Raw genomic sequence first — 15509 nt, forward strand, 5'->3', positions numbered from 1 at the left:
CAGTTGCGGTGGGTGATGGCTTGGTGGCTGCAATATCCTTTGTTTACTGAAATGGCAGGCAACATTCTTTGTCTACAGGTATTACCTCTACTTTACAGATGGGAAAACTGAGGCAAAGGGAAATTAAAGACCTTTACTCCAGCTGCTTATATAATTGTTTTAATTAGGGTTTTTCCTAGGTGAGCTTCAGAATTCAATTCCATACATTCAATAGTCAGCATTGTTCTATGGACTTTGGCCAGAAGATGAAATGATATGGGCTTTGCTTTTCAATGGAGAGAAAGACATAGAGACCAGTGTGTTGGTTACTTATCCTATAGTCACTTTCCCCTCTTCAGTTTATAGAATCCCAATTTTGTTCATTTTGCCAACCCCAGGTGATGAATTGTGATTGGTTTAAGATAGTAATGACATTCTAGTTTTTGTAGCTTAAAGGATTCTAACTCACATAACCAATAAAAGTATAAAAAAGTAGAATTAAGGAAAATGTAGAAGTATGCTAAATCTACAGGGTCAGTATCAACAAGATAGTGGTTAACCTTCTTTTGGAAGATAAAGGCTTTTGGAGGAGTCATCACTGAACTTTGTTTTGAACAATGAAAAGGAGTTTTCCAGGTGGATGAGGGGCAGGAAGTCATTCTAAGCAGTGACAACATTATATGTTAGGGCAGAGATGAGCATGGCCCTTGAGTGTTAGAGAAAGTGACAGTAAAGCAATTCGTATTGCAATGAAAAGGACAGGGTGAAAAGTACTAAAGATGAGGCTGAATACATCTCAAGGTTAGGTGATACAAGGCTTTATGTAATATGTTTACAAAACTGAACTTTATTCTGTGGGGGCAGATAATGAGGAACATTTAATTTTAAGCTGGAGAGAAACTGTGGTCACAGTGGTCATACTGGTGTTCCAAAAGATCAATTCTTCAAAGCATAAATAGAGTGTGTGTGTGTGTGTGTGTGTGTGTGTGTGTGTGTGTGTGTGTGTTTATTTATCAAAGCCAAGAAGAAATATAAAACTATTCATGTGAGAGACAGTGGAAGCTTGAACTAAGTCAGAAACAGTCAGGATTCGCTCATTCACTCATTCATCCACTCAACAATGTTTTACTGAGCACCTTCTGCATTAGTCAGTGTCCCCCAGAGAAACAGAACCAATAGGGTATATATTTATGTACAAAGAGATTTATTACAAAGAGTTGGCTAATGTGATTATAGAAGCTGAGAAATCCCAAGATCTGCAGCTGGCAAGCAGGAGACTTGGACTTAGATTGGAACTTATACTTCAGCTCTCTGGCTTTCAGTCCAAGTCTAAAGGCAGGAGAGGAGGATGCCCAGCTTGAAAACAGTAGGCAGAAAGTGTCAATCGCCCTTACTCTTCCTGTTCTACTCAGGTGTTCAAAAGATGAGGGCCACTCACACTGGGGAGGGAAATCTTTACTCAGTCTACTGATTCAAATGTTAATCTCATCCAGAAACACCTTCATAGATGCACCTAGAATAATGTTGAACCAAATATCTGGGCACCTATGACCCCATTAAGTTAACACATAAAATTAACCACCAAAAGTCCACCCCTTGTCAACTTGACACCCATATGTACCTCCTTAAATCATACTTAATCTCCAAATAAAGACAATTAACAAAGTCATAATTCTGCCCAACATGGTATAACCACCTGTAGACAACTGAAAACAAACTAACCCCTACCCCAGAAGAGGAATTAAAGTCCCGAAGTGTTGTTTATGGATCTTCTTGATATCCCATAACTTAAATAATATGCATAACTTAAATAATGCGATATTATTTAAGTTATGGGATGTTGTAAAGCCTTCACTTTTTCTAGGTCTCACTCGAAACCAGCAGCTTTTTGGGAGACTTGTGAATGGGCCAAAGTAACACACCCAAATGAAGAATATACTGCCTCTGAAATCCAGAGGGGTCCACTAGGCATTATGCCTCTTTCTTGGTTGTAGGAGGGGCCAGATGCAAGGACTTATCATCTTAGAAGGGATGTCTCAATATGCCCCACCCTACCGTACACCTAGAAATTTCACTGAGGTAGAAGGCTCTTGAACTTTTGTTGGATTTATTTCCCACCCTCTGGCACACATATGTCTTACCAATAAGTCTAGACTAGTTGCTACTTCTTGCTCACTAGGTCAAATCAGCATAATATCCTTGATTTAATGAACCAGTGTGATATCATGTGGAAGGAAAAGGCAATCAGGACCCCTGCAAACTATATTATGACATAGGGCTGGAGAGTTGATACACCCCTGATGTCAGACAATGAAGGTATATTACTGGCCTTGCTAGCTAGGAGCAAACAGCTTCTGATGGTCTTTATTAAACAGGTACAGAGAAAAAAGCATTTGCTAGATCAATAATTGCATACCAGGGTACCAGCCTCCCTTTCATTCAAGGGATTCTGGGTCTCTTAATTGGCTCAAGTTTGGGAATTGATTGAGGGACAGTGACTCTCTGTTTATATGATTCTGGTAAGACATCTGTTCACTTGGCCTAGTATTGTTCTGTTTATACAGACTGAGTAAAATTTTAGTAGGCTTCCTATCTTTTTCACTTCTAGGAACACCATGGTCAACCAACCAGTGCCATAGATCTGCTCAAATCATACTATTCTGATTGCTGCTTTGACCCTGCTGTTGATTACAGTAACTGTGTCCACTTGCCTTTGTGACTGAGTGCTGCCACTTAGCTCCTACCATCCCAGGATCTCATTACTCCCATTGCATTTACGTTTGCCAATTTAGTGACTGTAGTTCCCATTGTAAGGTCTGGCCTACAGTGGAAAGTGATCACAGAACTCTTCAAGGATGCCATGGCTTCAATCACAAATGTATTTTTCATAGTAGTGGTAAAAGATATGTCTTCTGGACTCTCCAAGTGGGATGGGTAGGTCTTAAATGACAAATCTGCCCTAAGCGTTTGAATCTCTTCCTCTACATGAAACCGAGGCAGGTCTGGTATTTCTAGTTTGCTCACTGTGGACTACCTTTTGGTCTGTGTTCCAACCAACCAACCAACCAACCAAAGAAAATGTTAGAGCTTTTCCTAGCTCCTCAAACTGCAACATGAAATGCAGAACACATTTCAATAAATTCAGCCTGATCAATTTTATATTCCTTCCACCATTATCCCACAACGTCTTCCTATACATGTTCCCTAGATTACTGTCTGTATTAATTAGAAAACTCAAGTAGTTCTCTTAGAGTGTCACTCATCTCCTCATGGGTCACACATTGTACCTTACTTTTAGGGACCTGCTGGGACTTGAGTCTAGTTATAGTTCTAGAGGCAAAGATCATGGTGGGGGTGGGTCCTGAGGAGAGTCAGCACTGTTGTGCATGGCAACTACCTCAGAAGAAGCCATTACATTTTCCTCAGTCAATGCAGGGTTAGTTCCCTCAGACTGGTATGGAAAGACTGTAGAGATCACTGTGAGGGAAAGGGCTACTACTACTGGCTGTGGGGAGGCTGCTTCTGCTAGGGGTGAGGAACTATCTTCCACTGGCAAAGAAGACTCATCAGAATTTAGGGGCTCAGTGTCCTCAGCTTCATCAGGGTCTTTCCATATGTCCCCATCCCAACTTATAGGATCCCATTCTTTCTCAATCAATGCCCTTGCTTTAAAAGTAGACACCTCCCAAGGCTGGGAGATCAACTTGCATTGTAATTCATCCCCTTGCAGCAGGGGTCCCCAACCCCTGGGCCACGGACCAGTATAGTGTCGCCTGTTATGAACCGGACCACACAGCAGGAGGTGAATATCGGGAACAAGCGAAGCTTCATCATTCATATTTCAGCCGCTCCCCACTGCTTGCATTACTGCCTGAGCTCTGCCTCCTGTCAGCATTATGGTGAATTGTATAATTATTCCATTATATATTACAATGTAAAATAATAGAAATAAAGGGAACAATAAATGTAGTGTGCTTGAATAGTCCCAAAAGCATCCCCCCCACTCCACCCCCAGTCTGTGGAAAAATTGTCTTCCACGATACCGGCCCCTGGTGCCAAAAATGTTGGGCACCGCTGCCTTGCAGGATGCAGTTCTGCATCTGATTAGCAGCAATTCCAGCCCTGTGGCTATGGGAGATTAGACCCTCCTTCAGGGAACTCATAGAAGCTCTTAAGTCATTTATGCAGACCTTGAGTTGGGAATTAGAATCCCTGAGCTCCTTGTTTTCTTTCACTATTTTGTCCAGTGGCGCTGGGACCAACCAATCAACGTCCTTTTTGTCAGTTTTCCTGAAATGTCCAAAAGTATAATCAGAGTCACCTAGCCCCTTGCTTCTTTTAAGTGGTGGATTAAGAGTACCCAATGCAGAGTTTTTGTATCTCTATAAACAGTTGACACCATAGACTATCAGTGCTCTCTTTACTACTGGAAATAAAGTCATTAGCATCCTTAATCAGATCAGAGAGTCAATTCCAGAACTCTACGACCAAATCAGGAAACTCAACTTTAACATTCTATTCTTCTAGAATCACTCTCAGTACCAAAATGTGTATCAGGATTTTCTGGAGAAACATAGTCAAAGGATGAATGAATTTATATGAATTCATTTATATGAATATATATATATACACATTCGCTCATATTACACATACATATTACACATATTACAGAGATTTATTATAAGGAATTGGCTCAAATGATATTGGAGCCTGAGAAGTCCCAAGATCTGAAGTTGGCAAGCTGGAGACCCAGCAGAGCCGATGGTGTATTTCCAGTCTGAGCCTGAAGGCCTGAGATCCAGGAGAGCTGATGGTATGTGTTCTAGTTCAAGTCAGAGTCCAAAGGCAAGAGAAGGCTAGTGCTCGGCTTAGAGACAGTCAGGCATATAGAGCAAGTTGTTCCTTAGTCAACCTTTTTATTCTAGTCAGGCCATTCACATTGAGGAGGGCACTGGTCTTTACTCAATGTACTCATTCGGATGGTAATATCATCCAGAAATCCTCTCAAAGACACAATCAGAATAATGGTTCAGCAAACATCTGGGCACCCATGGCCCAGCCAAGTTGACAAATAAAATTAACCATCTCACATCTTCTGTGCTACACGCTCCTCCAGACAATGGGGAATTCCATCAGCGAATAAAACAGACAAAGTTCACTGCCCTCCTTCACCTTACATAGTAGAGGGAGACAAATAATGAAGAAAACAAGAGTGAAGAACAGGTGTCTTCTTGACTTTGACAACGAGGTTGTATGGTGACACTGCCATCACCTGAACTAGGTAGGAGGGGGATCCGACTCTGGAGGGAGCCCTCCTGCCTCCTGTTGCTCCCTTATTCCTCCTCCATTGTCGTATTCCTGTGTGTGCTTTTAGTGCCCCACTCCCTGCTGTGCTCTAGTTGTATCATGCAAGTTTATCATTATTGGGAGATGAGATCACATTTTGCCTCCAGTCTTTCTCCAGGTATTCAGTGGCAAATTTAAACAACCTATTATTTATTTTTAAAAAAATGAAGCATCTACTATGTGTAAGCACCTGTGTGGTACTTACTATGTTGCAATTTGCAAAGCAAAAGCCCTGAGGAAAAGGTGTCGGTGAGTTGTAAGGAAGAGATCACAACAACAGGCTGGGATGATCAGGGGCTGCTCATGGGGCACTTGATCTCTGTTGAAGAATAGGTAGGATTTCAGAACATGGATGGGGAGAAGGGAAGATTTTCTAGGCCAGTGGTTCACAACCTTGCTTGTATTTTGGAATCACTCTGGCTGTAAAAATAATAACATGTGGGCTGTGGGCTGCACCTCCAGCAATTTTGATTAACTTGATCTGGGGTGAAGCCTGAGTACCAGGATTTTTAAATCCTTCCCAAGGGTTTCTAATGGGCCGCTAAAATTGAGAAGCATTGTTTGAAGCTAAGGTGATCCAATGAACAAAAATGCCAGGTAAAAGTGAATTCAAGGAGCATCTGGGGATGGTGATGCCAGGTTCCTGAGGGGTGTTTGTGTGTGTGTACACATGTCATCTGTCAGGAGCAAAGGTAAGTAGGGGTCAGACTGTGGAATGCCATGAGGACCAAAGTGAGTATGTTGGGAAACTACTGAAGGATTTTGAGCAAGAAACAGTATAATCAAAGTGTTTTTTTTTTAAGGGGTATTATTTATAATTTGGAAATTAATTGCTTTGAAATAGAGGTTTGGCAGAATTAAAAATGTTGGCAAACAGCACTAGACCAGTGCTTGCTCAGACTTTACTGTGCATACAAAACACCTGGGAATCTTGTTAACGTGTAGATTTTGATTCAGTAGATCTGGGGTGGGGCCTGAGACTGCTTTTCTAACAAATTTCCAGGTGATTCTGATGCTGCTGGTCCCCACACCCTATTTTGAACATTGAGGCACCACTACTCAGGGAGTTTCTCATATGGGAAACTAGAGCTAAAAAACAGAAAACACAAGCTACGGAAAGTATTGGCAATTCTTCATGGTTATTGTCCATTTTTCATAAGCTTAGAGCAGGGACTGTGTCTTATTCATCCTTGAGTTCTGATAGTAACTTGACAGTGCTTTGTATGGATGGGGACTCGATATATGTTGACTAGATGAATGAATTATTCCTTACAATTCATACTGTAATGCTACTGAAAAAAATTCTAGCTCCCTCATGGCAGCCATGCTCATATTTCCCGTTTTCCCCTCTATTCCTTTTGGGAAAGAATCCACACTAATTTCCTCTGTGTTATCGCTGCTTGTGATGTTTTCTGGTTAATTTTAAATATCTTTCACCAAGGGGTTTCTATAGCAGTTGTAGAATTCTGGCAACTTTAGTATTTCTGTTTCCGTGCCTCAGTATAACTTCATTATTTTTTTATTGAATTTTTACAAACAGCTACTCTTTTATAAAAGAACAAATCAAGTATTTGGGTCTCTCTTTCTCCTTCTCTCTCTCTCTCATTTAGATAAATATATACTCTGTCCGAATTGCATAGATTTCTGTTTTCAAGGAGAAAGATAAAATATTTCTCAGTTTAATATGTCTAGATGGAACGGATTTTCAAATATTTTACACTAACCTCTATACTTTAATATCTAGCAATCTAGCCTTCATTACGTTAAATGCATTCTAAAAAGTATCCTGTGCAAAATCCACAGATGACTCCCTGGCATACAAAATGGGTTCATCCGCATAAAAATGCAAATGAACTGTGTGCAAACGTAGGCCTTGAGCATTTGTAGAGAAAATAAAAAAAGGCTTCTAACTGAGCCCCAAGGAGCTCTACCCACAAGGCACTGATCTGCAGACCCAGTAATGGCACTGGATACATGACAGAGTCTTTCTCTGAAGATACTTCCTGAGTATTTAACTAGAAATTCAAAAGTTTTTAATCAGAAAATGGTCTGCTTGAAAAGAATTAACGACCTGTTAGGGCTTTGCAGAGCAGAGTATCTCTACCCCCTGTCAGTCTGAGACTATATGGGTGTTGTAAATTTCCTGAATGAGAGCAGAAATTATGGGGTAATTGGATCAAACTCTAAAATGATCAATGAACAAAGAGAAGTAATTATTTAACTGGTGGCAAGCAAGAGCCTCTCAGCCTTTGGCTGGTCTGTTATCAGGACTACCTGGAGCTGTGTGTGTGCAGGTGTTAGAAAACCTGATTGTATGACAGTCACACACTGTGGCAAATAGTTGGCAGAGGGAAGCTCTAGCCATTTCTTGCCTTCAGCAGGGAAAATGTTGCTGAAATTTTGTACCAAGTTTATGTGTGTATATTAATGTCTTAAAAGTCTGATAAGAATGATATATGTGTTACTATATTTAACTCTTTTTCATGGTTTTTCGTGAGTGAAAAGCACCAGAAATATTCTGGTGAAACTACAAATCACCCTTCTCACTACGTTTCCAAAAGCATTATAGCACTTAGCAAATCACTCTTTCTGATACGTTTAATCCCTGTGGCTTTTTATTTTGCTTCTACCCAAGGCTGTGAGAACAGAGGGGAGGAAACCCGTACAAGTCCCTGGGGCTCAGTGATCCAAAATGAAACCACACTTGAGGACCCATCCTCTGTGCATGATTTTAGCCAATTTGTCCTTCCTGGGGAGTGGAGCATTTTTTCCCCAGTTGAGATTCTTGGGGGCCCTGCTTCTCTCTCTCTCTACACTTTTCTCTTGTTTTCTTTCCACAACTGTGTTCTTAATGAGTTCCTATATCTCCCATTTGTTATTTCAAGCATTGGACCAACTCATGTTTTTTTAAAAAATTTTATTATTTATTTATTTATTTATGGCTGCGTTGGGTCTTTGTTGCTGAGCGTGGGTTTTCTCTAGTTGCAGTGGGTGGGGGCTACTCTTTTGTTGTGGTGCGCGGGCTTCTCATCGTGGTGGCTTCTCTTGCTGTGGAGCGCGGGCTCTAGGCGCACAGGCTTCAGTAGTTGTGGCACACGGGCTCAGTAGTTGTGGCTCGCGGGCTCTAGAGCACAGGCTCAGTAGTCATGGCGCACAGGCTTAGCTGCTCCGCAGCATGTAGGATCTTCCCAGACCAGGGCTCGAACCCGTGTCCCCTGCATTGGCAGGCGAATTCTTAACCACTGCACCACCAGGGAAGTCCTCTCATGTTGTTTTTAAGTGATTCTTGGGTATATAATTATAAAGCCAATTGACAGACATAAAATTTTACTCTGAATAGCAGAATTTTCCTAAATCTTTCTTATGCAGTGCAGTTTGTAAATGAGACAATATCTGTGTTAGCATATGTTCTGGAGTCTGGCCCACTCTGACAGTAAGAATTGGAAGCTGCAGGCTTTTCTTCTTCAACTTCATCTTTCTGTCTTCCTCTTCCTCTCTATCAGTGTCTACCTTAAGCAAATGGCAAAACAGATGAGGAGAGCCGAAGGAGCTGTGGGTCAGAGGGCAGAGGTGTCTTGTGTGCTTCTTATGGGGGGCGGGGTTCTGGAGAGGACAAGGTCCCAGGTAGGGAATGTCTTCTTGGCTCTACTAAACAGACTCCCTTAGAGGCCTGTGATCCAGCCTGAAGCAGCAGAGTTATTTCATATCCCAATAGCTGTCCCACATTTAGTAGAGGAAGCCACAGGGATGGAAATGTTCCCTTTAGACAGGATGAAGTGAAGATCCATAGAAAGATGGGCGAGTCCTGAAATGGAGGCCTCAGCAGATACATCCTGGATAAGATCCGGACTGACTCAAGAATCAGGTGGGTCATCCTCAGTGCCTGAATACCCTGAATACCTCTGGGAACCTTGCTATAAACCTGAAGGAGAGTGTGGGACCCCATGTTGATGAAGATTAACGTTCTTCTTCTTGGAAAGAGAAATTCCATTAAATTATTTAAAAATAAAGAGAGTTATCACTCTTGCATACTTGAGCTTGTAGGCTTAGATTCATACTGACTTCCTTAATAGGCTGTTAGAAGTATGTTTTGCAAGGTGGCCTACCATCCTCTTTTTAAGGCCACTTGTGTTAGAAGTCTTTTTTTAACCATTCCTTGTCTCTCTCTTGCTTTCTTTTAGCTCTCTCAATATTTTTCCTTTAATGGTATAATTGGAAGACTTGGTACCCCTTTTTAAGTGGGGAGGGAGATGAACTGTGTCAAGAATTAAAGCTGGGGGACTTCCCTGGTGGTGCAGTGTTAATACTTCGTCTTCCAATGCAGGGGGTGTGGGTTTGATCCCTGTTTGGGGTGCTAAGATCCCACATGCCTCGTGGCCAAAGAAATAAACCCCAAAACATAAAACAGAAGCAATGTTGTAACAAATTCAAGAAAGACTTTATAAATGGTCCACATCAAAAAAAAAAAAAAAAAGAAATAAAGCTGGCAACAAGAAGTTCTCGTTATGTGAAACAGGACGGCCAAAGAATCGTACTGGTCATTGCTGAGGTACAGGGTGAATCCTGCATTGCTGATGGGGGCCAGGCCACTGCACACACCAGTGCAAAGGGCTCTGAAAAAGACCTGGAGCCTTTTAATCTGCTTAAGAACGTACAGAAAGGCATCTAGTTATTAGGGACAAGCTTAATTTTGTAGAATACACACAGCCAAGGGCTGTTACTGAGCCTGCAGAATAATAACCCTTTGCTCCTGTTCCAGTTAGGACATCTTGGGTGTGGTCCCAGGCTGATCTGAGGTCCAGGTTGAGGACCGGCTGGGTGAAAGCTCTTCTCAGGAAGCTTCTGTTATTGCTGAAGCTTATCTCTAGCACTGGAAGACATGTCACCTGCTAAGATTTCCCCTGAGACTCTCACCGCCGTAATCCCTACAAGTGCCATTTTGGCTCTCACTGAAGATGGTAAATAAGGAGATTTCTGTTTGAAAACAGAAATTGAGGGAAAGGAAGGATAAAGATAGCACAAGGCTGTGAATGTTTAGTTTTTCAATGCTGGTGAATGATAAATGCAGGAGTAGATTTTTCTGGTAAAGGGTTATGGCAAACTCAGTTAAGGCCCCAAACTGTGATTTTTTAAAAATGTATGGAAAATATAGAGCCTCAGATATAAAGGGAGGCAGGCCCTGCTGAGGGCAGACTAGTGCAGGCGAACTACTTCCAGGTGCAAGAGGCAGAGGCATGGTCAAGAGCAGGAGAACCACAACATCTGTGTGGAAAGGCCCCCTTCCTGTGAGGGAGCTGACAACGATTTAGACAGGTCACAGGCATAGTCAGAGAACTCCAGAAGAATCCAGAAAGTCTAATGGAAGTTTGGAGTCAGGAAGAACACTGAGAAAACAGCCTGTTGGAGACAAGAAATAAGGAGGAAAATAGAGGCAGTGACCAGACAGGCCTTGAAATTCCAAATGGCAAGTCTGAGCTGATAAGGAGTTATCAGATACAGCTGGTGGTCTCGCCCCTCGGGATGTATGAAAGTTGAGTCGAATCAGGTGTGCAGTTTGGCCCTGACAAAGCAAACCCCACCTTACTATGAGGTAGTAGCTTTTTTTTTTTTTTTTTTTTTTTCGGTATTGGGCCTCTCACTGTTGTGGCCTCTCCCGTTGCGGAGCACAGGCTCCAGACGCGCAGGCTCAGCGGCCATGGCTCACGGGCCCAGCCACTCCGCGGCATGTGGGATCTTCCCGGACCGGGGCACGAACCCGTGTTCCCTGCATCGGGAGGCGGACTCTCAACCACTGCACCACCATGGAAGGCCGAGGTAGTAGCTTTTCGATAAGCAATCCTCTCCTTTCTTGGCGCTTCCCTAGCCTCATACTTCTTAGAAGACCTCTGATTTCTCTCCCACACAGTGAGGAGAAATCTGCCTATCTATCTGGACCCTTTACTCAACACAGTAAACTCCAGGTCTGTTCCTGGACTGGCTGCCTCTTCTCATGAGGTGTGTGACTAATTGCTTACCTGACTTTGGCCTCCTCTTGACTGATGCCGCTTAATGGAATCAGACAACTGGCACTCAACAGGTGATAGTTTTAACTGAAGAGGCTCTTTCATGGATTATATAAATATAGCATGGTGCTAATTGTGAACCTCCATTATAATTTAAGTTTTTAACTTTATTTTATTATTATTTTTTAAAGCTTGTATGGGCTGTGAGCTGCGGGGCTGATGTGGTCCGCCGCACCTCCGTCTTCACTTCTGCCCCAGTTTCTGTGTCTCGCGGGCTCCGATGCTGAGCGGCCAAGTTTTTTAATCTTAGCGACTGCTTTACTTTTTACCTCTCATGAGTGTTTTGCATATGGCAGCCGTTTGTTAAACTTTGCATGATGATTCTTGCTCTGTGTCTGGCACACTCTCAGATACAGTGGTCTTTCCTAACACTGTTTTCTTATGCATTTCTCATCTTTTTTACTCTTATGGAGACATCATTTACATTAATAAAATTCACAGACCTTAAGGGTATAGTTTGATGCATTTTGACAATTCTCTATACCTGTGTAACATCCACTCAAATTTAGATATAGAACAATCCATCATCCCATAAAGCTGCTTTGTAACCCTTTGCAGTCAGTCCCCCAATGTGCAGAAAAACTAGTGTCTAATTTCAATCCCCACAGATTAGTTTTGCCTGTTTTTGGACTGTATATGAATGAAATAATTTAACATGCGCTCATTTGATCCAGCTACTTTTATCTAATGATGTTTGAAGATTCATTCATGTTGTTGCATGTACTGATGGTTCATTCCTTTTCATTGCTGAGTAGTATTCCATTGTGTGACCATATCACAGTTAATCTGTGCTTCTATTGTAAACCTTTGAGTTGTTTCTGGTTTGAAGCTATTATGAATGAGACATTTATCATCGTTCTTTCACAGGTTTTTTGTTTGTTTTGTGAGCATACTTTAAACATTTGGGGGGGCTGTAAATATCTAGAATTGATATTGCTGGGTCATATGGTATTTCCAAAGTGGTCGTGATATTTTATACTCCCATCTAATGGCTTCATAATATCTTTGCCAGCATTTACTGTTGTCTACTAGTTTAGTCATTCTAGCAGGTGATTATGACATCTTATTGTGGCCTTAAATTGCATTTTCTGGATGACTAATGCTATTGAATGCCTTTTCATATGTTTATTGGCCATTCCTTTATCTTCTTTTCTGCAGTGTCCAAATATTTTACCTGTTTTAATTAGGTTGTTGGTCTTTTTAAATTATTGAATCCTAGGGTTTAAAATATAAATTTTGATATCATTTTGTCATATACTAACCTCCATTATAATTGAAATTTTTAATTTACTTTTATTATTATTTCTCATACATGACAAAAATAATATATATAATATATATAGTATTGTCTGTAGTTTGCTTGTTTATTTTGTTAATAGTTTTTTTGATAAGTGGAATTTTCTAGTTTTTATGAAGTCTGATTATTAAACTTTTAGTTTTATGATTAGTGGTTTTTATATTATTCTGCCTATGATGTCTTTGCCTTCACCAAGGTCACAAAAATATTCTTAGTTTTCTTCTAGAAAACTTATGGCTTTTATTTTTATGTTTATGATCCATTTCAAATTATTTTTTGTCTAGAAGTCTTTCATATCTCTTGTTAGATTTTTTTCCTAGATAGTTGACATTTTCTGGTAATATTGTAAATTGTGCTGTTTTAAAAATTTTATTTTTGTATTGTTTATTGCTACTATATAGAAATACAACTGACTTTTGAGAACATGTTAAATTCATTATTCTAGTAACTTTAAAAAATTCTTCTTGGGATTTTCTAAGTATACAATCATGTCATTTAGAAATAAAAATTTTTTAACTTTTCCCTTTCCTATCTCATAGTTTTTATTTCATTTTCTTGCCTTGTTTACTGGCTGGAACATCTAGTACAGTGTTAAATAGAAGCAGTGAGAGTGAACATTTTTGCCTTGTTTCTGATCTTAGGAGAAAATCATCTAGTCTTTCAGCATCGAGTATGATGTTATTTCTAGGTGCCCTTTATCAGGTTAAGGAGGTGCCAATTTCTAGTTTGCTGACAATGTTTGTTTTCTAAAATTATCAAACAGGTGTTAAATTTTTCAAATGCTTTTATGCCTCTATTAAGATGATCACATGATTAAATTTTTTTTCTGTTTATTATCCATTTTATTATTTCTTTTACACATTGTTGGGTTTGATTTGCTAATAGTTTTAAAGGACTTTCCCACCTTTGATCATCGGAATATTGCTTTGTTATTTTATTTTCTTGTAATATCTTTATCAAGTTTTGGTATCAGAGTTATGCTGGCTTTGTAAAATAAATTGGAAATTGTTTCCTCCTCTATTTATGAAAGAGTTTGTGTAAGATAGCTATTATTTTTTTCTTTTTTTTCTCATTTTGTGACTCCAGTTACATATGAATTACATGATTTCATAGTGTCCTACCAATATCAGAAGCTTTGTTCAGTTTTTTCCTGTTCTTTATTTTTGTACTATTATTTGAATGCTTTCTATTAACCTGTATTTGAATTCACTGACCCTTTCTTTTTCTCTTAAACTTATCTAATGATTTATTTATTTCTAACATCATATTTCCCAGTTCTAGAATTTCTTTTGGGTCATCCTTTCAGTTTCTGTTTTCCTGCTAAAATTTCCCATCTGTTCACACATGTTATTTATCTTATCCTGCTAAAATTTCCCATCTGTTCACACATGTTATTTATCTTATCCACATTAACATACTTAATGCATTCATAATGCTTATCTTAAAAATTGCCTGCTAATTTTAATATCTGGGTTTTCTCTGGGTATGCCTCTATTGACTATTTTCCCTCTTATTTGGGGTCATGTTTTCATGCCTCAGTATTTCTTATAAGTTTTTATTGTTTTGTCAATATTACGTGTGAAAAAAATCCGATAGAAACTGAAGTAGATATTATTTACTCCCAGAAAAGGCTCGAGTTCTGCTGGAGTTACTACACTTCCCCTGTACAATATTAAGTTATATATTTATCCACTTGTACACTGGTACCTTGCCCGCTTGCATCTTGAAAATTTGATTTTGTCTGATCTAGTATATGGTATACCCAAATGAGGTATTTGAATTTTATATTTCCAGGGAAAACAAAATAAAACAAAAAATCTTTAACACTGTGGGTGAAAAGCAAAGGTAGCATCTCAAAGGGTAACAAACGTACTGTTTGCCCATTCCTTCTATATACTTATTTTTTTAGTGATTATAAACAATAAAAATGAGTGTCATTATTATTGATTCAATGTTCATCATAAATCTCTGAAAAATAACACAAAAAACTTCCCTTTCTCCTTGGATCACATTGCAACTTAATTTTTTATTTATGAATCAGTCCTCTTCTCAGGTAGAATATAAACTCCATAAGTTTAGGCACTTTATTTACCTATGAACTCTTTCTGTTTCAAGTAGGAAGACACAACAACAAAACTTCACATGTGTTGGTTCTTTGTTTATGTAATGTGTAGGACAGACTTGTGTTGGGTGGTACATTAAGAACAATGTCAGGATTTAGGCATCCCATGGTTTTTTGGTGAATAGATAAAATCTTACATTTAGCTGAAGTAATGCAGATGAAACACATACCTTGAAAAATCTGATTGAAGGTAACTGACCGCAGTTGAAGGTAATTGTAAAATTGGCCCTTTGTATGAATGGAGGAGGGAGGGGAAGGATTAGACCATGTTTTTTTGAGGACTTTGACATTTCATAATTGTATTGAATGATTGGCTTGAGAGGTAGGAATCCTATAGCACCCCTCCCCACCATGACATATCTTAAGTTCTCCTCCATTCTTGAATCCTCTCAGTACAAAATAAGGAACTGCGCTTTTTTGTTTTTCTTACACTGAACAATTTGGCATTTTTTGTGTATGTTTTATTCTTCAACATTAATATAGACCTCAGCAACGTTCTATCTTGCTGGTGCTGGGTAAAGATGATTTCAAAATTCTTTTAAGGAGGGTACTTTAAGATATCTGTGTCACTAGGCTGCCAAAAAATTACCTGGGAAGAACCTTCTTAAAAATTACAGTGATCAGAACTAAAGGAATTACAAAGATGAAAAAAAGCTCAGATGTTGTCCCCAGAGGTAGATGTGAAATGAGATTCGTTTTCTAA

The sequence above is a fragment of the Pseudorca crassidens genome, chromosome 1 (genome assembly GCF_039906515.1).
Source record: "Pseudorca crassidens isolate mPseCra1 chromosome 1, mPseCra1.hap1, whole genome shotgun sequence".
NCBI lineage: Eukaryota > Metazoa > Chordata > Mammalia > Artiodactyla > Delphinidae > Pseudorca > Pseudorca crassidens.